The 24179-nt window shown below is 45.7% G+C and overlaps 2 long non-coding RNA genes across 2 annotated transcripts; one reads left to right on the top strand and one right to left on the bottom strand.

Moving 5' to 3' along the window:
- Positions 1 to 1162: 1162 nt before the first annotated feature.
- On the top strand, positions 1163 to 11903 carry LOC139439640 (uncharacterized). The gene is made up of 2 exons (XR_011649577.1): positions 1163 to 1824; positions 5970 to 11903. It is a non-coding gene; the product is annotated as an uncharacterized lncRNA (long non-coding RNA).
- A 209-nt stretch (positions 11904 to 12112) lies between these two features.
- Positions 12113 to 15992, bottom strand: LOC131279674 (uncharacterized). The gene is made up of 3 exons (XR_009187053.1): positions 15640 to 15992; positions 13602 to 14081; positions 12113 to 12666 (listed from the first exon to the last, which is right to left on the bottom strand). It is a non-coding gene; the product is annotated as an uncharacterized lncRNA (long non-coding RNA).
- Between the last annotated feature and the right edge of the window lie 8187 nt (positions 15993 to 24179).

The following is a 24179-nucleotide window of genomic DNA, read 5'->3' on the forward strand; positions in this document are numbered from 1 at the left end:
AGAGAGCTTTACATTACCCAGGCAGAATTTTCAACTGATATGTTTAGTTCCCAAGTACAGAATTTACAGATTAAATAATTCTTAAAAATGAATTCCAAAGAAATTTAATTTATACTTGATTTTTTTCTTAAAATTACCTAGTTTAGCTAGGATTTTTTTTTAATTGATTTTGTAAAAATATTACATTAAAAAAATATGAGGTCCCATTCGACCCCACCACCCCCACTGCACCCCTCCCCGCCCCCCCAGCAACACTCACTCCCATCATCATGACACATCCATTGCATTTGGTAAGTACATCTCTTGGCATCTCTGCACCTCATGGTCATTGGTCCACATCATGGCCCACACTCTCCCCCATTCCATCCAGTGGGCCCTGGGAGGATTTACAATGTCCGGTGATTGCCCCTGAAGCACCATCCAGGGCAACTCCAAGTCCCAAAGGCACCTCCACATCTCATCTCTTCCTGCCATTCCCCATACCCATCAGCCACTATGTCCACTTTTCCCACTCCAATGCCACCTTTTCTCTGTGGACCTTGGCTTGGTTGTGTCCATTGCACCTCTATGTCAAGAGAAGGCTCAGATTCCACATGGTTACTGGATGCAATCCTCCTGCTTTCAGTTGTAGGCACTCTAGGCTCCATGGTGTGGTGGTTGTCCTTCTTCAACTCCATCTTAGCTGAGTGAGGTGAGTCCAATAAATCAGATTGTAGGAGCTGGAGTCTGTTGAGGCTCAGGGCCTGGCTATCATATTGTCAGTCCAGAGATTCAAATCCCCTAAATATATCTTAAACCCCAACACCAACTACAACTCCAGCACAGTAGCATGAAAGGCTTGTGAAAAGAGATCCCCTCTGGGTTCAGTTTCATCACACAGAAACACCAGCTCCATAGAAGGGCCATCTGCTTGTCTTCTTTAGGCGGCACTAGAAACCCACCCGGGACCTCCCCTGTGGGAGGAGCCTGCCCAGTTGTTTGAGCCACCTTGCTCCTAGAAGCTGCACAAAGTGCAACCTCACTAGCTTGTAATAAATGGGTTAATTTATGTAAAAAAAAAAAAAAGTAATTTGAGCAGCCTTGGGAAATTACGGGATTTTACACATTGATCAAGACTTCCAGTTTCTTGTGAAAAGCCAGTAAACATTGCACCGTCCTGGCAGGCGCACTCCCTCCGTGGCGGCTGTCCTCTTGGAAGACGAACGTGCTTGCTGCTTCCCCAGGAGGTGCTTCCTTCACGCCGGAAACTGCTAGTGCAGGGCTGAGGTGGCAGGAACACGCCACGTCGCGGCGTTTGTGCACAGCCCGGCGTCTGCTGTCAGGAGTTGCTGAGCTCCAAAAGAATTCACTGCCTGTCCCCAGGAGCCTGTTGGGGTCCACCTCACCCACTGCAACCCCCACGGCTTACTCGTGGTGTTCAGCGTCTTCCTTCCTTCCCCACAGCAGCACAGACCTTCATTATCCCCCTCCAGCTTGGAATGGATCACTGTTTACTCTTTCAACAGTTTCTGGCTGCTTAAACGTGCCAGCTGCACACGTGCTGGGTGCTGGTCGATTTTCTTTTTTTCAGAAGGCACCGGAGCTGGAGCCCAGGACCTTACGCGTGCGCAGCAGGCGCGCAGCCACGGCGCCGCCCGCGCTCTCCCGGGCGGTTGCGGCTGAGACGGGCCCGCGCGGAGGGAGCCCGCAGCCTAGGCGGGGGCGCCGCGTGACCGTGAGGGCAGGCGCTGGCAGCACGCGCGACCTTCCGGGGGACGGCCGCCCACCAGACGGCGCTCGAACGCCGGCCGGACCCAACGGCTACCGAAGAGGCGATGTGCTCGGGTGAGCCTCGGGTGAGACGGCGGCTCCCTTTCCCCCGCCCGCGGGGCGGCTCGGGGCGGCGTCCCCAGCCGCGGGCTCTGCGCGGGCCGCGGGGCGGGAGGGCGCCGGCGTCCGCGAGCCCCGGCCCGGCCCGCGCGTCTCGCCCCCCGCAGGTGCAGCGCCCCGGGGGGGGGCGCCCAGCTGTCCCGGCGGACGGAGGCTGACCGAGCCCCGCCGCGGCCCGCGCGTCTCGCCCCCGCAGGTGCAGCGCCCCGGGGGGGGGGGCGCCCAGCTGTCCCGGGGGACCGAGGCTGACCGAGCCCCGCCGCGCCCGCCGCGCTGGAGCGAGCCGTCTCCCCCGCTCCGGGCGCGCCCTCTCACGCCTGCTCCTCCTCTGCGTGATTTTCCCAGATACATGGATTTTTAAAATGCAAGATCTCTTCCCATTGCTCACAGCTTTTCAGGAAAAAAATCTGATTATAGTAGATGAAAAGAAACGCACACACAAGCTAATGCCTTAGAGAGGAGGTGCTGGAAGAGACGGCTGAGAGTGCCGTGTGGGTCCATCCGGAAGAGAGCGCTGGAGCTGAGCGCGGGCAAGCTGGGCGGGAGGACGCCTCCCTGCAGGGGGACTGCCGTGTGCCCTGGGGCATTTGCAGAGCCCCCCGCTTGCACCCCAGAACCCAGCGGCACTCTCCCCCCCGCCCCCCGCAGCTGGGACTACCAACGCTGTCTCCAGGCTCTGCCAGACAGTTTGCACCATAAATGCTTTCCTGCAAACTGATTTTTTTTAACCTGATAACAGATCTTAGTCTTCTTTCATATGGTAACGTATAAATCGATTAGATACTTTTAAGTAATTGATATCTTCTCTTGATGACCATGTGCGCCTTTTCCAATTTCTTATTACCACAAGGGTAGCTGGGGCAAAAATCTGACTTAACACTAAAACTGTGTGCAGTCACTTCTGCCATTAAAGGGGAGAGGAAAAGCATTATCAAAAGGAAAGCAAGTATCTACTTCCTCCCCGTGACTTATAAATCCTGGGAGTGAAAGAGGAAAGGCTGCAGTGTGGAAACTTCAATTTGTTTTCTGTATTGCTGACGTTTGACGCCAAATTAATGGTCCTTTGAAAAGTATTAGTGAAGCTTCAGATATGCAAAGATAGGCCCACCACTGGGGAGTACATGGAAAGCAAAATTGTTATGCAGAAAAGCGAGGCTCCTTGGCTAATCCTAAGTAGTGCAAGAAGAAGCAAGCCATGAAAAACAGACTAGTGAGCTGTGAGGGAAGTTCTGAAACAGAGAGGCACCAGGGCTGCAGGACTTCAGCCTCTGCCTTACGGCAGGGCAGGCAAAGATTTTATGCATGGGGAGGTCTAATATTAATTTTTGAATGTCATAATTTGTGTGGTTGTAAAAATCCTATTTGCCATCTCAACCTGTAAATGTTGCTACACATTCAGATGCCTTGAGAGGTGTTGCTTTTTTATAAAGATGTATTTTTAATTTATTTATTCCACCACCCTTGCTGCTTGTGCTTGCTGTCTGCTCTCTGTGCCCGTTGTCTGCTTGTCTTCTCTTCTGCTCTTCAGGAGGCACCAAGACCAATCCCAGGACCTCCAGACGTGGGAGAGAGGCACTCAATCGCTTGACCACCTCAGCTCCCTGGCGCCACGTGGGCCAGCTCGCTTTCATCTGGAGGCCCCAGGAACTGAACCCAGGACCCTCCATGTGTTAGACGGGAGCCCACACACTTGAGCCACATCCACCTCCCTTGAGAGATCTTTTTGTTATTTTGCTTTGTCTTGTTTTGTTAAAGAAGATGGAAAAATCAAGGAAAGGGGACTGAGGTACACATCTAGGTCAAACAGATGAGGCCAGCTATAAGAGCTGCAATGCAAGTGAGATTAAATGTTCAGACAGATCTGAAAAATCTGAGAAAGAAAGAAAAGAGAGCAACTAAAATTCATAGAAATCACGGGGAGAACAATGAACATCTACAGGGGATGTTAGGATTCTCAAGACCACTGGATTTAGATCTCAAGGGATAGAATGATTGTCAACTGCAACTGTCACACAGACAGGGTTACAATGACATCTTTAAAAAAAAAAGATTTGTTTTATTTATTTCTTTTCCCTTCCCCCTGCCCCGCTGTTTGCTCTCTGTGTCCATTCACTGTGTGTTCTTCCGTGACCGCTTGCATTACCAGGCAGCACTGGGAAACTGCATCTCTTTTTTGTTGCGTCATCTTGCTGTGTCAGCTCTGTGTGTGTGGCGCCACTCCTGGGTGGGCTGCACTTTTTTCACTCGGGGCGGCTCTCCTTACGGGGCATGCTCCTTGCGTGTGGGGCTCCCCTATGCGGGGGACACCCCTGCGTGGCACGGCACTCCTTGCGCTCATCAGCACTGTGCATGGGCCACCTTACCACACGGGCCAGGAGGCCCTGGGATCAAACCCTGGACCCTCCATATGGTAGGTGGATGCTCTATCAGTTTAGCCATGTCTGCTTCTCACAATGACATCTTTACCCATACAAATTTAAGTTCTCATGCAATATTTTTTCCAGTTATATGTCTCCCATGCTGTGGATGCAGCCATAAGCAAATAGATGATGGTCTTAGAGCCACACAAGTTTAATTTCAACAAAAGAAGCTTACATCTTTTTAAATTGCTGGGTCAAAGTATATGAAAATTTAAAAGTTTTTGAAAGTTATTTTGAAATGTTCTTTCCCATCCAGAGATCAGACTTTGTTCCAGATTATTTGCTAATGGTTTAAGAGGTTCTCCATATTTAAATCTTATTCACCAAAAATGTGTAATAATGTATCATACGCATCCTTTGTGACCTAGGCAAGTGATTCTGCCTTCCTAAGCCTCCAATTCCCCTTCTATAAAATGTAAATAATGATAGTACATAACTTATGAAGGCTGTTGTGAAGTTTCATCAATAAATGACTGAGGGTGAAGCGCATGTGGCTCAAGCAATTGGGCTCCCCTCTACCATATGGGAGGTCCAGGATTTGATGCCCAGGGCCTCCTGGTGAGGGCAAGCTGGCCTGTGTGGAGTGCTGCCCCGTGCGAGAGTGCTGGCCAGCACAGAGAGCTGGCACGGCAAAATGATGCAACAAGAGACACAGGGGAGAGACAATAAGAGACATAGCAGAACAGGGAGCTGAGGTGGCACAAGAGGGTAATCACCTCTCTCCCACTCCAAAGGTCCCAGGATCAGTTCCCAGAGCCTCCTAATGAGAAGACAAGCAGACACAGAAGAACACACAGCGAGTGGACACAGAGAGCAGACAATGGGGTGGGGGGAGGGGGAATACATAAATAAAATCTTAAAATAAATTACCGAGGGATTTTACAAAAATTAAATCAGGCAGAGTACAGTGCCTGCCACACAACATGTGCTTACATAATGTGAGTATTACTATTATTATCAAATAAACTATTGGCTTATATTTACCTTGGGCCTCACCATTTTACTTTCCATTCTTATTAATTTAACAGTTCTTTTCAGTTGATTTCTTTGTGTTTTCTAGTGGATTTTATCATTTATAAATAGAAATTATTTTGTCTTTATCCCTCTAAATATTATCCCATTTATTTCCATGTTATATCTTAACATATTAGCCCTATCTTCTCAAATGATAATAGGTAATAAGTAGAGTTATAGTTGGATGACTTCCAATATTTCATCATTAATTACAATCTGAAGTACATATTCTTTATAGATTTTAAGGAAACATTCTTCTATATGTACTTTTAAAAGTCTTTGTTAGTAATAGATATTTTATTAAATGTTATTTTACCATCCATTCAGTTGGTATGATTTTCTTTTTTGACTTCTTGTTGATATAATAGACCTTTAAATATTACTATGCCCTTTCTTCTGATAGAAACCCCATCTATGATTGTGATTTTCTATTAATGGTACTGTCATATTTGATTTACTGATATTTTTGCTCAAGATTCTTATATACAAGCTCCTACATAAGGTTGAACTGTAATTTTCTATTGCCATCTGTCTTGACAGGTGTTCATGAGAACTTTCCAAACACTTCTGAGCCATTCCCCCATTTACATTTGAGCCAGGAGCTCTGTGTTCTTTCTGAATATTCAAAAATCTGTTTCTGACAAACACTTCTTTTGTCTTTTTCAGATTGTAAAGGATATGCTCTCTCAGATTTTCAAATAAGGATGCACTGGGAAATAGGAAAGCACAGAGAAAACTTTTTTTTTTCCTGATAATAAGTCACTCTGAGTCCAAGTTCTTGGCTCAGTAGCAAATCTTACAGGGAACTGGGACAAGGATTCATTGTCATTTAAGACACATTTGGCATATTTGGTTACTTACAGTTATTTCCAAAGGCAGATTCTACAGACCAGAACTGACTTGGCTATGTCAAGGTCAACCAAGGAGTTGAAAGAACTGAAAAATACAGTTCTTCAGCCCCACACCCAGTATTTCAGTTCAAAGTGCGGTCCAGTGTAGGAGCAGTACAAGGTCGCCAGGTGGCTCTGATCCCAGCCCTGTGAACACACGTGGTTGACACTCTCTCCGCAGCAGGCACCTGCGGCTGCTCTCAATGTCCTCACTCTGGCGCCATCTAAAGAAGCACCTCAGATGGGCCGTCTTATGCCAAGCCAACTCATGGGCCAATGAATTTCTCTTGGCTCAGACTCCTGGTTCTAGCTGTTACATCCAGGGTCACAGAGTTAACAGGCACAAGGAATGTCAATCTGAAGAGGAAAAACCATTCTGCCGCTTTTCTCAGAAGAGGTAGGAGTATAGCAAGCACGTTACACAGTACAACTCCTTTAAGAGTCAGAGATTCAGAACTCATGAGAAGGAGCCAGGAAGGGCTGGCGGGCCCTTAAACACCAGGCTTCAAACCTCCCAAGAGGACTTTTGGGAAGACGGAGCATTAGAGAAACACGGGACTCGCTTCTTCCCCAGAGAAAAACAGCTCGAGGACAGGCAGGAATGGCCTGAAAAGAGTGTTCTAGGATTTAGGGCACCAGGGGAAGGTTGGCACCACCCGGGAGAGAGAGGAGCCAAGGAAAAGGATCTCAGCAGGAAAACTGTGAGTAAGAGCGGTAGCTGCGCTGCCGGCGCCCACCCACTCACGCTCGGGCGCGCAGCTTTGAGTTCTCCGGCCTCTGGCTGGTGGCTGCAGACAAAGGGGCCTCAGGAGGCCACCTCTGCAGGAAAGGGGAGGGAGAGGGACACAGCCTACGACTGACTGAGCTTTTGGCCTACAAATTTTGACTGCTGAGCCCATGAACCCTTCCAGGCCAGACAGGACCACACCATGCTTTTCCCTGTGAGCTGGCCAGGGGTGAAAGAGAGCCAGCCCCCACAAACACCTCCCTGCTGATTGGGACAGATTGCGCAGAGCGCAGTGGGGAGTGGGCTTATTTCCTACCTGGGAAAAAGGAGGGGGCTGCTGGCAAAGTGTGAACAGCCTCTGAGAAAGTTTCGTTTGTGAAGCTCTGAGCAGCCTTGAGGCAGGATCTTTCTCATGTTTTTGCTGTCGGTGTTGCAGTGAACACATTCTGACCAGGGTTTGAACTGAGAGGGCTGCCAAAATTCCTCGATTTGATAAAGGGCATGTATGAAAAACCCACAGCCAACATCGTACTTGGTGTGGAAAGGTTGAACGCTTTCCCTCTAAGATCAGGAGCAAAACAAGGATGCCCACTGTTAATACTCTTATTCAGTATTGTACTAGAGGTTCTAGCTGGAGCAATTAGACAAGAAAAAAATAACAGGCTCCCGAATAGGAAAGAGGAAGTAAAACCCTCACTATTCGCAGATAACATACTCCTATATTTAGAAAATCCCAAAATGTCTATGACAAAGTTACTTGGGCTATTTATAAGAAGTTCAGCAAAGTGGCAGGATACAAGATCAACATACAAAAATCAATAATGTTTCTGTACACTAGTATTGAACAATTTGAGGAGGAAATCAGGAAAACAGTTCCATTTACAATAATGACAAAAGACTCAAATACCTAGGAATCAATTTAATCAAATGTATATGGAACCTATATTTAGAAAACTATATTTAAAATGCTATATAAAAGAAATTAAATGGAAAGACATTCTGTGTTCAAAGATTGGAAGACTAAATACCATGAAGATGTGAATCCTACCCAAATTGATGTATAGCTTCAATGAAATACCAGTCAAAATTCAAAGCCTATTTTACAGAAATAGGAAAGGTAATTATCAAATTTATTTGGAAGGGAAGGCATATCTGAATAGCCAAAAACATCTAAAAAAAGAAAAAAGATGTGAGAGGACCCTCACTGCCTGACCTTGAAACATTACAAACCACAGTGGCCAAAACAACATGATATTGGCATAAAAAGACACATTGATCAGTGGACTAGAACAGAGAGTCCAGAAATAGACACCTCTACGGCCAACTGGTTTCTGACAAGCCTACCAAGTCCACTTTACTGGAACAAAACAGTCTCTTCAACAAATGGTGCTGGGAGAACTGGATTCCATAACCAAAAAGAATGAAAGAGGACCCTACCTCATTTCATATACAAGAATCAACTCAAAGTGGATCAAGGACTTAAATATAAAAGCCAGGACCAAAAAACTACTAGAAGAAAATATAGGGTAACATCTTCAGCATCTTGTGGTAGGTGGCAGTTTCTTGGACCTTATGCTCAAATCATGAGCAACAAAAGAAAAAATAGATAAAAAATTTAATCTCAAAATTAAACTCTTTGGCACCTGGATTAGTCAGCCAAAGGGGCGCTGATGCAAAATACCAGAAATTGGTTGGTTTTTATAAAGGGTATTTATTTGGGGTAGGAGATTACAGATTCCAGGCCATAAAGCATAAGTTACTTCCCTCACCAAAGTCTACTTTCACGTGTTAGAACAAGATGGCTGCCAGCAGCTGTGAGGGTTCAGGCTTCCTGGGTTCCTCCTTTCTTGGGGCTTGCATTTCTCTGGGTTCAAGGTTCCTTTCTTCCTGGGGCTTGCTTCTCTTTCCTCTGTGAGCTTACTTCCCAGAGCTCCAGCTTAAGGCTTCAGCAAACTCCAACATCAGAAACCCTCAACTCTTGTTCTTTGCCATGCCTTTTATCTGTGAGTCTCCACGCTCTAATCATAACTCAATCATGCCCAGGTACAGATCAGATTACAAACATAATCCAATATCTATTTTTGGAATTCATAACCATATCAATTGCTATAGCACCTCAAAGAACTTTGTTAAAAGGGTGAAAAGGCAGTCAACTCAATGGAAGTATTTGGAAATCACATTTCTGATAAGGGTTTAATATCCATGATATATAAAGAGATGCTACAACTCAACAACAAAAAGATAAGCATCTAATTGAAAAATGGGCAAAAGGGAAGCAGATGTAGTTCAAACAGTTGGGCACCCACCTACCATATGGGAGGTCCTGGGTGTAATTCTTGGTGCTTCTAAAGAGGACAAGTAAGACAATGAGCTGATATGATGGACTGGCATGGTGAGCTGATGCAACAAAATGACACAATGAGATGATGCAATGAGATGATGCAAGAAAGAGACTCAATGAGAGACACAACAAGCAGGGAGCAGATGTGGCTTAAGCAATCGGGCACTTCCCTCCCACATGGGAGGTACCGGGTACTGAACCCGGTAGCTCCAAAAAAAAAAAGAAGACGAACAGACACAGAGAACAGACAGTGAGTACAAATGCAAAGGGGGGTGGGGTGGGGGGGGGAAGGGTATGGAGAAAAAGAAATAAAATAAATCTTTTTAAAAAATGGGCAAAAGATGAATAGACATTTGTCTAAAGAAGAAATACAAATGGTGAAAGACACATGAAAAAATGTTCAAAATCACTAGTGATTAGGGAAAGGCAAATCAAAACTATGATGAGATATCTTTCATATCTATTAGAATGGCCACTATTAAAAAGTCAGAAAATACAAGTGTTGGAGAGATAAGAACATTTATTCACTATTGGTGGGGTTGAAGAATGGTACAACCACTGTGGAGGACTGTTTGGAAGTTCCTAGGAAGTTGAATATAGACTTGCCATGTGACCCAGCAATACCACTACTAGATATATACCCAGAAGAACTGAGAGCACTGAGGCAAACAGACTTCTACATACCAGTGTTCACAGAGGCATTCACAATTCCCAAAGGATGGAAACAATCCAGGTGTCCAACAACTAATTAATGGATAAACAAACTGTGGTGTATACACGTGATGGAATATTGTGCAGTTGTAAGAAGATATAAAGTCGTTAAGCATATGGCAACATGGATGAATCTGGAGGACATTATGCGTGAAGCAATCCAGACACGAAAGGACAAATACTGTATGACTGCACTATTATGAACTAAATACATTGTGAAAACTCATGAAATTAATGACTAGAATATAGGTCATCAGATAATAGAATAAGGTTAGAGAATGGAAATCCAAGGGTTAATCTGTGCAGAATTGGTAAAAACGTTGTTCATAAATCTTTGGAAATGAATAGAAAAGGTGAAAGCACATCGTAGCATTTGTAACTAGCAGTGTTAATGTATGGGTATGACGGTGGTTGAAAGGGAAAGTGTAAGGTCATGTATATTACTAGAAGGAAAGCCAAAAAAATGTAACATATATATTTGTATAGCATAGCAAAACCACATGTGAAACATGAATATGAGTAATATTGCATATATGACTATTTTTCTTTGAAATTGAACAAATGTATGTTAATGTTACAAGATGTTAATATCAGGCAAAAACACAATCAAAGCAAAATATGGGTAGTGTGTTAGTCAGCCAGAAGGGTTCTGATGCAAAATACCAGAAATTGGTTGGCTTTTATAAAGGGTATTTATTTGGGGTGGGAGCTTACAGATACCAGGCCATAAAGCATAAGTTCCTTCCCTCACCACAGTCTATTTGGAGCAAGATGGCTGCCGACGTCTGTGAGGGTTCAGGCTTCCTGGGTTCCTACGTTCCTGGGGCTTGCTTTTCTCTGGCTTCAAGGTTCCTTTCTTCCTAGGGCTGGCTTCTCTTTCCTCTGCGAGCTTACTTCCCAGGGCTCCAGCTTAAGTCTTCAGCATCAAACTCCAACATTAGAAACCCTTGCATCCAAAGCTCCAGCTCTGTCCTTCGCCATGCCTTTTATCTGTGAGTCTCCACCCACCAAGGGGCGGGGAGTCCACGCCCTAATCATAACTCAGTCATGCCCACGTACAGATCAGATTACAAGCATAATCCAATCATTCTTTTTGGAATTCATCAATTATATCAAACTGCTACAGTAATATATTAATAATCTTCCATTAAGGGTATAAAAAGGAAATAGACTAAGTTAAAGAACCTGGACAAAGGTACTTCATATTGTTTGACTCCATTGACAAAAAATATAAATATATTAGAAAGAGAGTGTGACGGTTAGGCTAATGTGTCAACTCAGTCAGGTAATGGTGCCCAGTCGTCTGGTCAAGCAAGGGCTGGGCTAACTATAGTACAAGGGCATTTCATGGACTTTAATCTTCAGTGAGTTGATTGCATCGATGGCTGGTTACATCTACAATAAACTAAGGAGATTGCAGTCAGTAATGAGTGACGTCTCATCCAGCTGAAGGCCTTAAAAGGGGAAGTGGTTCAGCATTCAGAGAGAATTCCATCTCAGCTTCAGCCAGCCAGCCTCTCCTGGGAGCTCATCAGGGATCTTCACTGCAGTCCCTGCTTGCAGGCTGCCTGGTGGAATTTGGACTTTGCGTCCCCATGGTCATATGAGACTGTTTTATAAAATCTCATACTATTTACAGGGATCTCCTGTCAGTTCTCTTTCCCTAGAGAATCCTAATTAATGCAGACAGAAACAGAGTAAGAGCTTTGAGTGGCAGGGGAAGCATGGAGAGATTGAGACGTGATTATTAAGGGCTAGAGCTTTTTTGTTTGTGATTATTATTATTACTAGAAGGATGAAAATGCTCTAATGATTGAAGTGATGAGTGCACAACATTGTGATCATACTAAAAGCCATTTATTATACACTTTGGATAGCTTATATGGCATGTGAATATATCTCAATAAAACTGCTTTAAAAAAAGAAAAAAACAACTATGTGATTATACCAAATACCAATGATTGTATGCTTTGAATGCTTTGATAACATGTATCAATAAAACTGATAAAAAGAAAAAAACTTTCCAAGAAATAGAGAAGAGTGAAGCACTTTCAAATGGCAATGTGAAGAGCTCCATGGACCTTCTCCCCAGAGTAACAACCATAAGTGGCAAAAATTATCAAAACAAAGAGCAACCAGGTGAAGTCTCTTGAAATTGTCCTAAGGACATACAACAAATGGGGAAACATTTATTCAAGAAAACGTACTAAATCCTGGTAGGAATAGTGAGAGATGGCCTCATTTGAGTCACGAGTCACTCCTTCCCCTTCACCCCCAACTCGGTGTGACAATCTCTCCTTGGGGTGGATGCAGACAAGGCATGGAGCTCTCTCTCCCTGAAGTCCCAGTCAAGAGCTAGGGTTTCCCCCTAGGAGGGGAGGATCCTGGTAATTCTGATCCCCTCACAGTTCCATGTTGCAGAATTCCTATTCCAGGCAAGCACCGGTTAGAAATCTTGGGCTCTTTCCTCTCCCAAGTCTTCACTCATAGGGAAGTAGCTCTACTCAAGGCGTGACAGGCTGATAATACTGAGCAGCTCATTCATAGGACCGACGTTCCACTGCAGGAGAGGCCACTGAGAACGCCAGGGGCAGTCTTCTCGTCTTGTCTCTTTTGCCCATCAGTAGAGCAAGGGAGCCACTCCAAAAGCAGGCCCTGTCTCCAGCTCCAGCTCCAGAGCAGGGGGCAAAGCTTCTGCTCAAAAGGAAAGGGAGGCCATAAGAACACGGAGCTCTGCAGCTAGCCTCGAAGGACAGGTTTTAGAAATAAGAAAAGTGGTATAGTAATATATTACCCGGGGTTCTGCAGAGAAACAGAACCCATCAGGTAATACGAAAATCTCATGGGATTTATTGTGGAATTGACTCATGGGATTCTGCAAATTGGCAAATCTGAATTTCATAAGGTCAGCCCTAAGTTGGGAACTCTTATGGAATTCCCCAGGAGAAACTGGGTGACTGAAGTAGAGAGATAAATTCTTCTTTCTGAAGACTGAAATCATCAATTCATCATTTAAGGTCGTCAACTAATTGGGTGAGATTTCTATCATCGCTGAAGGCAATTTCCTTTTTTGATTATAAGTGACACCAGTCACAAATGCAATAACTGACTAATGATTTAAATCCATGAAATAGCCTCACAGTAACAGTCATGCAGTGCTTGCTTGACTAAACAGCTGAGCATCATAACCTAGCCACGCTGGCGCATGAACTTAACTACCACAGCTAACTAGGAAATCTAGCCATGAGGACCAGGAGCAGTCAACTGAGAAGAGTCCTCCTGGGTAAGAGCCAGCCTCGAGGACTGTTCCCAACCCTTCCCCTGCAAAGGGGCCTGGCATTAAATAGATTTGACTGAGGGGGAAATTAAGGCCCAAAGCATTGTAAAAAGCAATAGAGCTAAAATAGAGCTAGCAATTAGTGGAGGCTAATAGCTGTGTGTGATTCCAATATTGGCAGACATCCAGAAACTTAACAGGAGGAGGGTCAGGGAGAGAGATTAAGGCAGCCTGACTACAACCACTGTCCTCTCTAGGGGGATCAGAGGAGGACGGGATGTCGGGGTGACCGCGAGTGCCCAGGAGGCGCCCTCCGGTCAGAGGCTGCGCACTGCAGGGCCAGTAAACTTACCGCACTAGTCCAGCCCAGTCACCAAACGGACAAGAGAACAAGAGCAGCAGCGTGTCCCAGGGAGGCGGTGGCCGGTTTTCAACAAAAAGTTACACAGTTTGTGGAGGGACAGGAATGTGTGCTCCACGTACTTGGGGAGAAAGCAAGCAGTAGAAAATGCCTTTGGAGGGCTCCTATTTTTGAGCGTCCCTCCCTCCTGAGCTGGTTCTTTAAGTACCTTACGTGCAGTAAGGCTCAACACTTACACTCCTTCTGCTGAGGGACAGCATCTCCGCAGACGTCTTGCTAAAAGAGCCTACCATATGGACCGGAAATTTAGCCCACGCATCCGAGAACCGAGAAGATTATTGTTGCAGACCTGAGCCACTAGTGGAAGGACTGCAGGATTTTTCTTGGGATGGTGATCTTGAAAGGGAAGACTTGTTTTCTTGTAGACTATTTCCTAGGAGCAGCTCTGTTAATGTAAGTGGAAATGATCTGCTGTGAAAAAATAGCAGACAATAAAACAAATCTGGGGCAGTAGACTTGGCCCAGTGGTTAGGGCATCCATCTACCACATGGGAGGTCTGCGGTTCAAACCCCGGGCCTCCATGACCCGTGTGGAGCTGGCCCATGCACAGTGCTGATGGGCGCAAGGAGTGCCGTGCCACGCAGGGGTGTCCCCCGCGTAGGGGAGCCCCACGTGCAAGGAGTGCACCCGTAAGGAGAGCCGCCCAGCGCGAAAGAAAGTGCAGCCTGCCCAGGAATGGCACCGCACACACGGAGAGCTGACACAACAAGATGACGCAACAAAAAGAAACACAGATTCCCGTGCCGCTGACAACAACAGAAGCGGACAAAGAAACAAGACGCAGCAAATAGACACAGAGAACAGACAACCGGGGTGGGGGTGGGGGGCAAGGGACGAGAAATAAATAAAATAAATAAATCTTAAAAAAAAAAATAAAACGAATCTGGGAGTGGAACGGGGATTTCACTAATTTCTTCTCTGCAGATCAATGCATAAAATGCATATGCATTTGAGTAAGAAATTAGAAAACAGGCTACCAGGGGTAGGGGTGGGGGAGGAGTGGGGAGTTAATGCTTACTTGGTACAGAGCTTCTGCCTGGGGCGATGGCACAGTTCTGGCCACATGTGGTGGTGACGGAAGCCCAACATTGTGGAGGTACCGAGCACCACTGAATTATATACTTGAAAGTGTTTGAAGTGGGAAATTTTAGGTTGTATGTATGTTGCCACAGTAATTTTCTTTCTTTTAAAAAACTCAAATAACTATACAACACAAAGAGTGAACCACAAAGTAAACTATGGACTATAGTTAGTAATTTAGCTATAATAATACTGTTTCTTCAATTAACCACACTAACACAAAATGTTAATAAAGGGAAAACTGCGAGGGGCTGGAGGTGGGGTACAGCAGCTATGTTCTGAATGGTAGTTCTGTAAACCTACAACTGCTTTAATTTTTTTTTTTAAGTGTGTATGATTGGTTTTCTCCATTTATTTCCACTCTTGACCTAGGGATTTTAGGTTCTGCAGAACAATTCTCACCTTTGCTTTAACCGTTGACTTTGAGAGTTTTCGCATATGTGGCCTGGTGTGTGAGAACACTGAAAAGGCTGAGAGGGAATGGGGGTTCTCAAGTCTATCAGTAAATCTCTGCTGTATATGGGCTTAGTTGGCTCGAAAAAGAAGATTTCCCTACATTGTCTAAAAATAACTTTCTATTTTTATCAACTGAAACCAGATTTATGCAATTTTCCAAACATGAGCTTATTCTCCCAGTACTGGTAACAAGAACAGTTAAAAAATAAATAAAAACATAAGCTAAGACAACAAAAACCAAAACAAAAAACAAAAAACAACCAAACAAACATGTTACTAAGGAGGCACATAAAACGAAACAGGAAAGAGGTTACCTGAAATGTTTAAAAAGCGTTATGTTAGCAGCATTTCCCTCAGAAACACTTAGGTATCAGAAATCTTTGTGGGGAAATTTGGGTTGGGCTGCAAGGAGAGAATTAGGAACACACTTACCTAGTTGTCACCTGAAATGCTTCTTCCTTTTTCTTTGTTGTTGTTTTTTTTCTGTTTCTTTTTTTGCCTTTTTTTGTTTTTGTTTTTGCTTTTGTTTTTAGTTGCTTCCTCTTTACAGCTCTTAATGCCACAGATTTAGTCTTGTTCGCCAATGAAACTGTAAGTCTGTGGAGGGCAGGAACTGTTTACTCACTATAAAAATTTCCTTAAGCTTCTGCTCGGTGCTGGAACGTGAAGACGATCCTTCCAGGGAAGCGGATGTGGCTCCAGCAATTGCACTCTCACCTGCCACACGGTAGGTCCTACCTTCAGTTTCCAGGGCCCCCTGGATGAAGTGAGCTGGCACAAGCAGTGGGCGCAGAGGGCTGATGCAACAAGATGATGCAACAAAGAGACATAAAGAGGAAACAATGAGAGAAACAACATACCAGGGAGCTGAGGTGGCTCAAGTGATAGAGCGCTCCCTCCCGCATGGGAGGTCCCGGGTGCAGCTCCCCGTGCCTCCTAGAGAGAAGATGGGCAGACAGTGAGCGCAAACAACAAAGGGGGAGGAGGCAGGGATAAATAAAATAAATCTTAAAAGAAAAAAAAGATGATGGTTCCTGCTGTCAGACCTTTCTAATGCCAGCCGCTTGTCTGAATCTTTAACTTCTGCCTGCTTTCAAACTCCTAGGAAGTATGCTCTCCTCCTCCAGAGTTCTCCTATCCTTTCTGCGAGCCTCCACGATGGCAATAATTTGTTGGCGCTAGCACCCGTTGCTCACTTGAATCCAAGCTCTGCCTAACCGACCCTTCTTCCAGCACCTGGAGCCAGTCCACCAACCCCTTTTCCAAGTGTTTCCCTCCTGTGGTGTGTCTTACTTACAATTCTAGACCTTTCAAGCTGCCCGTGGCAACTTTTCTGAGCTTTGTCACTTTATTCACAAATGCTTTCATTCTACAAATGTGTTTTGAGCTTCTGCATAGTTCCAGGTGCTAAGGATGCACATGTTTTTATGGTCACTAGGCTGCTAAAGAAAACATGGGCATGTGAACAAACGCATGTAAGAAAACATTGCAGGTGTCTCAATAGATGCATATATGGGGTACAGTGGGGTAGAAAGGAGAAGGTGATCAGTTCTTTCACGAGGTGAAGAGTAGGCAATTGAGGGAAGCGGATGGGGCTCAAGTGATAAAAGTTTCCGCCTACCATATGGGAGGCCCTGAGTTCGATCCCTGGGGCCTCCTGGTGAAAAAGAAGAGAAAGCGTGCCTGCATGGCAAGCCAGTGCCCGCGGGCGTGGTGAGCCAGTGCCCGCCTGAGTGCCCGCATGAGTGCCCGCGTGGTGAGCCAGTGCCTGTGAAGTGAGTCACGCTGCAAGATGATGGCACATCAGCAGAGAGACAAGGGGAGGGTCAAGGTGAGGCGCAGCAGAGACCAGGAACGGAGGTGGCACAATTGCCAGGGAGCCTCTCTCCACATCAGGGGTCCCCAAGATCGAATCCTGGTAAATCCTAGAGGAAAGAAAATGAGAAGAGAAGACAATACAAACAGGAATAACAGCAGAGGGGAAGGGGCGAAAACAAATCTTTTGAAAAAACAACTTAAGATGGTTAGTCTTATGCGTCAGCTTGACTAGACAATAGGGCCCAGTTATTTAGTCAAATACTAATCTCATTGCCATTGTGAAGGTGGTGTTTTGTAGATGTGCGATCAGTTGACTTTGTTTTTTTTTAAGATTTACTTTTTATTTATTTCTCTCCCCTTCTCTCCCCACCTCCATTGTCTGTTCTCTGTGTCCATTCACTGTGTATTCTTCTGTGTCTGCTGGCATACTTGTCAGTGGTACTGGGAATCTGTGTCTCTTTCTGTTGTGTCATCTTGCTGTGTCAGCTCTCTGTGTGTGCAGCGCCACTCCCGGGCGGGCTATGCTTTTTTCACATGGGGCGGCTCTCCTTATGGGGCGCACTCCTTGTGCGTGGGGCTCCCCTATGTGGGGGACACCCCTGCGTGGCAGGGCACTCCTTGCGAGCAACAGCACTGTGCATGGGCCAGCTTATCACATGGGTCAAGAGGCCCTGGGTTTGAACCCTGGACCTCCTATGTGGAAGGTGGATGCTCTATCTGTTGAGCTAAATCCGTTTCCCCAGTTGACTTTAAATAAAGGAGATCACTCATGATGAGGTGAGTGGGCTTCATCTAATCAGCTGAAGGCCTTAAAAGCAAAAACTAGGTTTCCAAAAGAGGAAGAAATGTTGCCTGAAGATGGCAGCATAAAATCCTGCCTGAGTTTCCAGCCTGCGAGCTTACTCTACAGATGCAGCAGACCTGTTAGCCCCACGTTCACATTAGCCAATTCCCTAAAACGTCTCTTTATGCATATATCCATATCCATGTCTGTCTAGGGAGAGGAGAGGAGAGGGGAGGAGGGAGGGGGAAGGGGAGGGGAGGGGAGACCATTAGGAGATATCCACATCTCCGTACACGTAGATACATACAGAGAACCCTGGAGACTCCTGAGTGATACACACCCCAGGGAGGATTTCATAAGGGTGAACAATAGATAAATTAGTCTGAACTAGAGCTCCGCTCTTACAGCAGATCTCCACTTCCTCCCCCCTCCATGCTGCACTGCTGGCTAGCCATCTGGCAGCGGTGGGCACAAAATAGGGCAAAGAGAGGCCATCCAAAAGTATGTAGGTCTAGCACCCAAATACTGGAGTTCTGTCTAAATTCTAGAGTTACTCAGCGAGGTCGCCGTCAGTGCTGCTCGCCAAGTGCTGCCTGTCTTCTGTCTTCTAGGCACGCGGTAGAAATGCATTTCCTGGCCCCTTTGTAACACAAGGCCGTGACTAGTTCTGGACAATGATCTGTGAGCAGATATGAGTTTGCAGCCATTGCACTTAGTTGCCACTGTGAGACACTCAAAGTTTTCTCTCTCTCTCTTTTCCTCTGAGACTATGACTGACAACATTGCAGACAGTGGTTCCCCCATCCCTGTCTTAGTCAGCCAAAGGGGTGCTGATGCAAAGTACCAGAACTCTGTTGGCTTTTATAAAGGGTCTTCATTTGGAGTAAAAGCTTACAGTTACAAGGCCCTAAAGAGACCAACTCAAGGTTACTTCTCACCAAGCTCTGTTGCCGCATGTTGGAGCAAGATGGCGGGCAACATCTCCGATGGTTCAGCCTTCCTCTTTCCCTTAAGCCTCTGTGGGCCCAGCTTCTTCCGATCTCAGCTGTGGGCTGGCATAGGGTTCTCTTCCCAGGGCTCATTGCTTTCCGGGCTCAGCTGCTCTCAGCCCCTCTCCTCAGTTTCAGCTATAAACTATCAGGTGAAAGTCTCGTCTCTCTCTTCCTGGGGCCCCTGCATGTCTCTTCCTCCGTGTATCTTCTCTGTGTATCTACTTCTGTGTTCTCCTTGAGTGAACGTCTATTTATACAGCCCAGCAAGGGGGCAGGGACTCAACCCTGCATGTCCTAATGATGTGGTCGAATCTAAGCCCTAATGTTGATTTAATCAAGTAAATGTAAAGCCTTCGAATGTAAATCTATCAAAGGGTATCATGCCCAGAGGAACAGACCAGTTTTACTAATAATACTTTTGAAGTTCATAAATAATATCAAACTACTACAATCACCCTGGGTGCCAGAGTGAATAGAGCTATCAGCCAGTCTTCAATAGACATGTGGCATAAACAACAAATAAATCTTTATGGTTTTTAGTTACTGAGATTTAGGAGATGTATGTTACAGAAGCACAACCTAGCCTTAACTAACTGATACACCCAAAAAATAGCATCTTGCAGGAGATAACATTATCTCTTTGAAGGAAAGCATTGGAAGATTAAGAAAAAGGTTGAAAACAGATGAATTAAGTCTGTCTGTGAAAATGAGTTATTTCAATCTACATGTGTATGTAGGGAAGGGAAGTCACTGATGTTTTATTTTTAATTCACAATTTTTTTTCCACTCAGATCACCCTTATCTGTCTTATTTCTCATCTACCACACACAGTGACCGCACAGGAAAAGATAGTCCCTTATTTACTTAAATGTACACTCAGCAAATACCTAAGAGCACTCACTGTGGATCCAGCAGCCCTGTGATAGAGAGTGGGATAACAGAGATGAATATAGAGCCGACCTGGAGGATTCCACCAGCAACAGGTGAGTGCCAGCACATATTTTAGCCTGGAGGCTGAATTCTAAAGAAAATCCAGATTAACCTCACATCAGTAATGGCATATTTAAACGAGGCATTTATTGCTCACAGCAACAAGTTCCCTCACTTTATAAACTTGTATTACAAAATAAAACAAAAGAAAAGGAAGAATCTTTGATTCCCATACCCATGCCATTAGGAGTCCCCATTCTCCTCCCTTGCACCCCCTCAAGCACCATATTTTCTCTTCCTAGCCCTAGACGACCACGCTCTACTTCCTATGCCTAGAGATTTGCCTATTCTAGACATTCCATGTAATTCATATAAAAGGAGTCATACGATAGATAGGTCTTTCATGACTGAATTCTTTGACTTCGCATGAGGTGTTTGAGGTTTGTCTATGTTGTCGCATATATCAGGAGTTCATGCCTTTATACAGTCAAATAATATTCCATTGTATGGGTACACCACATTTTACTTATTCATTTATTAGTTGCTAGGCATTTGAGTTATTTCTACTTTTTGAATATAATGAATAATGTGTCTATGTACATTTGTGTACAAGTTTTTGCATGGATGTGTGTTTCACTTTTCTTGGATATATACTTGGGAGTAGCATTGTTGGGTCATACGGTAACCGTTTATTTTTGAGGAAATGCCAAACTGTTTTCCAAAGCAGATGGCCTGTTTCACATTCCCACCGGCAGCGTATGAGGATTCCAATTTCTCCACACTGTGACCAACACTTTTCTTTAATACATTCTTTTAAATTAGAGAGGTTGTGAGTTCACCAAAAAAAAAATTTTTAATGCCTTGTATTAGTGATACCTTTGTTACAACTGATGAAAGAATATCATTATAATCATACCATTAACTGTTGTCCATAGTTTACATTCTCTGTGTTGTACAGTCCTGTGCTGTTTTTTATTTTAGTTCTAGTAATATATATACAACCTAAAATTTCCCCTTTTAACCCCATTCAAAAACATGAGGAATGTATTTATGTATACATATATAGGAATGCGGGCAACCTCTAGAAACTGGAGAAGGCAAGGAACGGATTCTCTCCGAGAGTCTCCAGAAGCACAACCCAAACGCAGGAGTTTAGCTCTCTACGACCCACTTCCGGACTGCTGACCTCCAGAACAGCACCGCTCTCCAGAGCTACCTCACGATGTGGATGTATTCCCAGCGTTAAGCCTTTGTCTGGTATGTGGTGTGCACCTATTTTCTGCCACTCTGTATGTTGTCCTCCAACACCCCCCACGCTCCCAAACCCCTGTTTACTTCCCATCGTGCCCCCCCTTGCCCGGGGCGCCTGGAGGGGCAGGGGCTGGCGAGGGCCGAGCCTGGGCTCCGGGCCCGGGTGCGAGGGGCTTTATCTCCTGCAGCGCGCTACGAGCTGCGGTGAGTGGGGCTCGGGCCGGGGTCCCCGTGGGGACAGAGCTCGGTGGGGCTCAGGGAAGAGGCCGATGCCCTGGTGTGGAGGTGGAGGTGGACACTGACACAGGCATGCGTTGGCCCTGTGCTGGCCTGGAGCGCAGGAGGGCAGGCAGCTCTTGGGGTCCCTCCAGGCAGGGCCCGCCTGCCGGGCTTGGAGGGCCTCTCACCACGTCCTCCTGCCGGGCGTCCGAGACGGCCCGAGCCCAGGCAGGGGCCCCGGCTGGGCAGGCTCACCCCACCCACCGTCCTTTTCGCCGGCCCCCTGTGCTCTGGGTCCTGGGAAGAGAGCGGCGGGGCGCTGTAGCTCTCCCTCCTCTTCACCCTCCCTGCCCGGGGCCCAGCTCTGCTCCTGCATGCAGCAGCTACGCTCTCTCGGGCCTACTGGTGCCGGCTCCCGAGCTCTTGTTAGGCCCTTGCGCGGGGGCTGGCAGGGCCGCCAGCCGGGCCCTCCCGGGGTCGTCGCCGCTCCAGGCCCCAGGTAAGCCCCGGCTGCAGCCGGGCTCCTCTCTGCCGGGGAAGGGGGGCTCTAGGCCCCGGGCACCCCTAGAACTGCCACCACCCAGGCAGGGCCGCTCGGAGCCCGCAGCCGCGCCCTCAACTCCTGCTCGGCCTTTCAGCCTTCAGATAATGCCCTTGGAGACACAGAAGAACTCTTGACTCGAGGAAGTCGCGTGTGTCCGTTGCTTCTCCCGTCGCTCTGGTTTTTGGTGTCATATCTAAGAATCCATCTCTGCATCCCGAGTCCTGACGATTTGCCCCTCTTTATCTTCTAAGAGTTGTAGAGTTTTAGCTCTTGTATTTAGACCCTTGATCTGCGCTGAGTTAATTTTTTATATGGCGTGAGGTAGTTCCACAGCTTCCTTCTGTCCATGCACATGTGTCTCCCCAGCACCGTGTGTTGAAGGGGCTGCTCTTTCCCTTCGTGTATACTTGGCGCCTCGTTGAAAATCTACTGGCCGTGGATGTGTGCGTCTATTTCTGGACCTGCCATTCTAGCCCGCTTTTTACTGTCCTTTTTTTAACTGTCCTTATGCCCATGGCTCACTGTTTTGATTATTGTGCTTTGTAATAAGTTGGGAAATCTGGAAGTGTGCATTCCCAGCTTTGATCTTCCTCAAAATTGTTTTTGGTTATTTGAGGTCTGTAGCAGTTTGACATGGTTATGAATTCCAAAAATAGATATTGGATTATGTTTGTAAACTGGTCTGTACCTGGGCATGATTAAATTATGATTAGGGCTTTGACTGGGCCACGTCATTAAGGCACCACCAAGGGGTGGGGACTCTCAGATAAAAGGCATGGCAGAGGACAGAACTGAGGGTTTTTGATGCTGAAGTTTTTATGTTGGAGTTTGATGCTGAAACCTTAAGCTGCAGCCCCAGGAAGTAAGCTCACAGAGGAAAGAGAAGCAAACCCCAGGAAGGGAGGAACCCTGAGCCCAGAAAGAAGCAAGACCCTGGAAGAGAGGAACCCAGGAAGCCTGAACCCTGGCAGACATCAGCAGCCATCCTGCTCCAACACGTGGAAATAGACTTTGTGATGGAAGTTACTTATGCTTTATGGCCTGGTCTCTGTAAGCTCCTACACCAAATAAAGATCCGTTATAAAAACCAACCAGTTTCTGGTATTTTGCATCTGCACCTCTTTGGCTGACTAATACAGGATCCTTTGTTCTTCCACATAAATTTGAGGATCAGTTTTTCCATTTCTGCAAAAAATCCTGCTGGAATTTTGATAGGGATTACATTGACTCCATAGATCACTTTGGGTAGTAGCAACATCTTAACACTATTAAGTCTTCCAATCCTTGAGGATGAGTGTCTTGCCATTTTTATTTAGGCTTTCTTTAATTCCTTTCATCAGGATTTTGTAGTTTTCAGTGCACACGTCTTTCACATCCTTACTTAAATTTTTTCCTAGATATTTTAGTCTTTTAGATGCTGTTGTAAATGGAATTGTTTTCTTAATTCCTGCTTGGGAGTGTTCATTGCTAGTGAACAAAACACAAATGAATTTTGTGTGTTGACCTTGTACACTGCCACTTTACTGAATTTGTCTATTAGCTCTAATTGTTTTCTTATGGGCTTCTTCAGTTTTCTACATACAAGATCATGTTGTCTGCAGATAGTGATAGTTTTACTTTCACTTTCCCCTTTGGAAAGCTTTTATTTCCTTTTCTTGCCTAATTCATCTGGTTAGAACATCTAGTACCATACCAAACAACAGAGGCAAACACAGGCAAGCTTGTCTTGCTCCTCTTCTTAGGGGAAAGGCTTCAGCTCTTCATCACTGAGTATGATGTGGATTTCAGGCTTTTTCATATGTTGAGATAGTTCTCTTCTCTTCCTAGTTTTCTGTGTTTTTTATCAAAAAGGTGCTGGATTTTGTCAAATGCCTTTCCTGCATCTATTGAGATGATCATGTGTTTTTTGGTCCTTTGTTCTATTTGTGTGGTATAGTACATTGATTGATTTTCTTATGTTGAACCACCCTTGCATTCCTGGGATAAATCCTACTTGGTCATGGTCTATTATCTTTTTACTATACTTTTGGATTTATTTTGCTGTATTTTGTTAAGGACATTCGCATCTATAGTCATAAGGGAAATTGTTCTATGATTTGCTTTTCTGCTGATATCTTTATCAGGCTTTGGTATCAGGGTAATGCTAGCCTCAGAATGGATAAGGAAGTGTGCCATCATTTTTAATTCTTTGAAAGAGTTTCAGAAGGAATGGTGTGGGAAAGAGACGTGGCTCAACCAATTGGGCTCCCACCTACCATATAGGAGGTCCAGGGTTTGATGCACAGGGCTTCCTGGTGAAGGCAAGCTGGCCCAACAGCAAGCTCACCCATGGTGAGTGCCAGCTCATGCGGGAATGCAGCCCCATGCTGGAGTGCTGCCCTGCGTGGGAATTCCGCCCTGCAGGGGAATGCCTCCCTGCGTGGGAAAGCTGTCC

Source organism: Dasypus novemcinctus, chromosome 9 (assembly GCF_030445035.2).
Source record: "Dasypus novemcinctus isolate mDasNov1 chromosome 9, mDasNov1.1.hap2, whole genome shotgun sequence".
NCBI classification, from domain to species: Eukaryota; Metazoa; Chordata; class Mammalia; order Cingulata; family Dasypodidae; genus Dasypus; species Dasypus novemcinctus.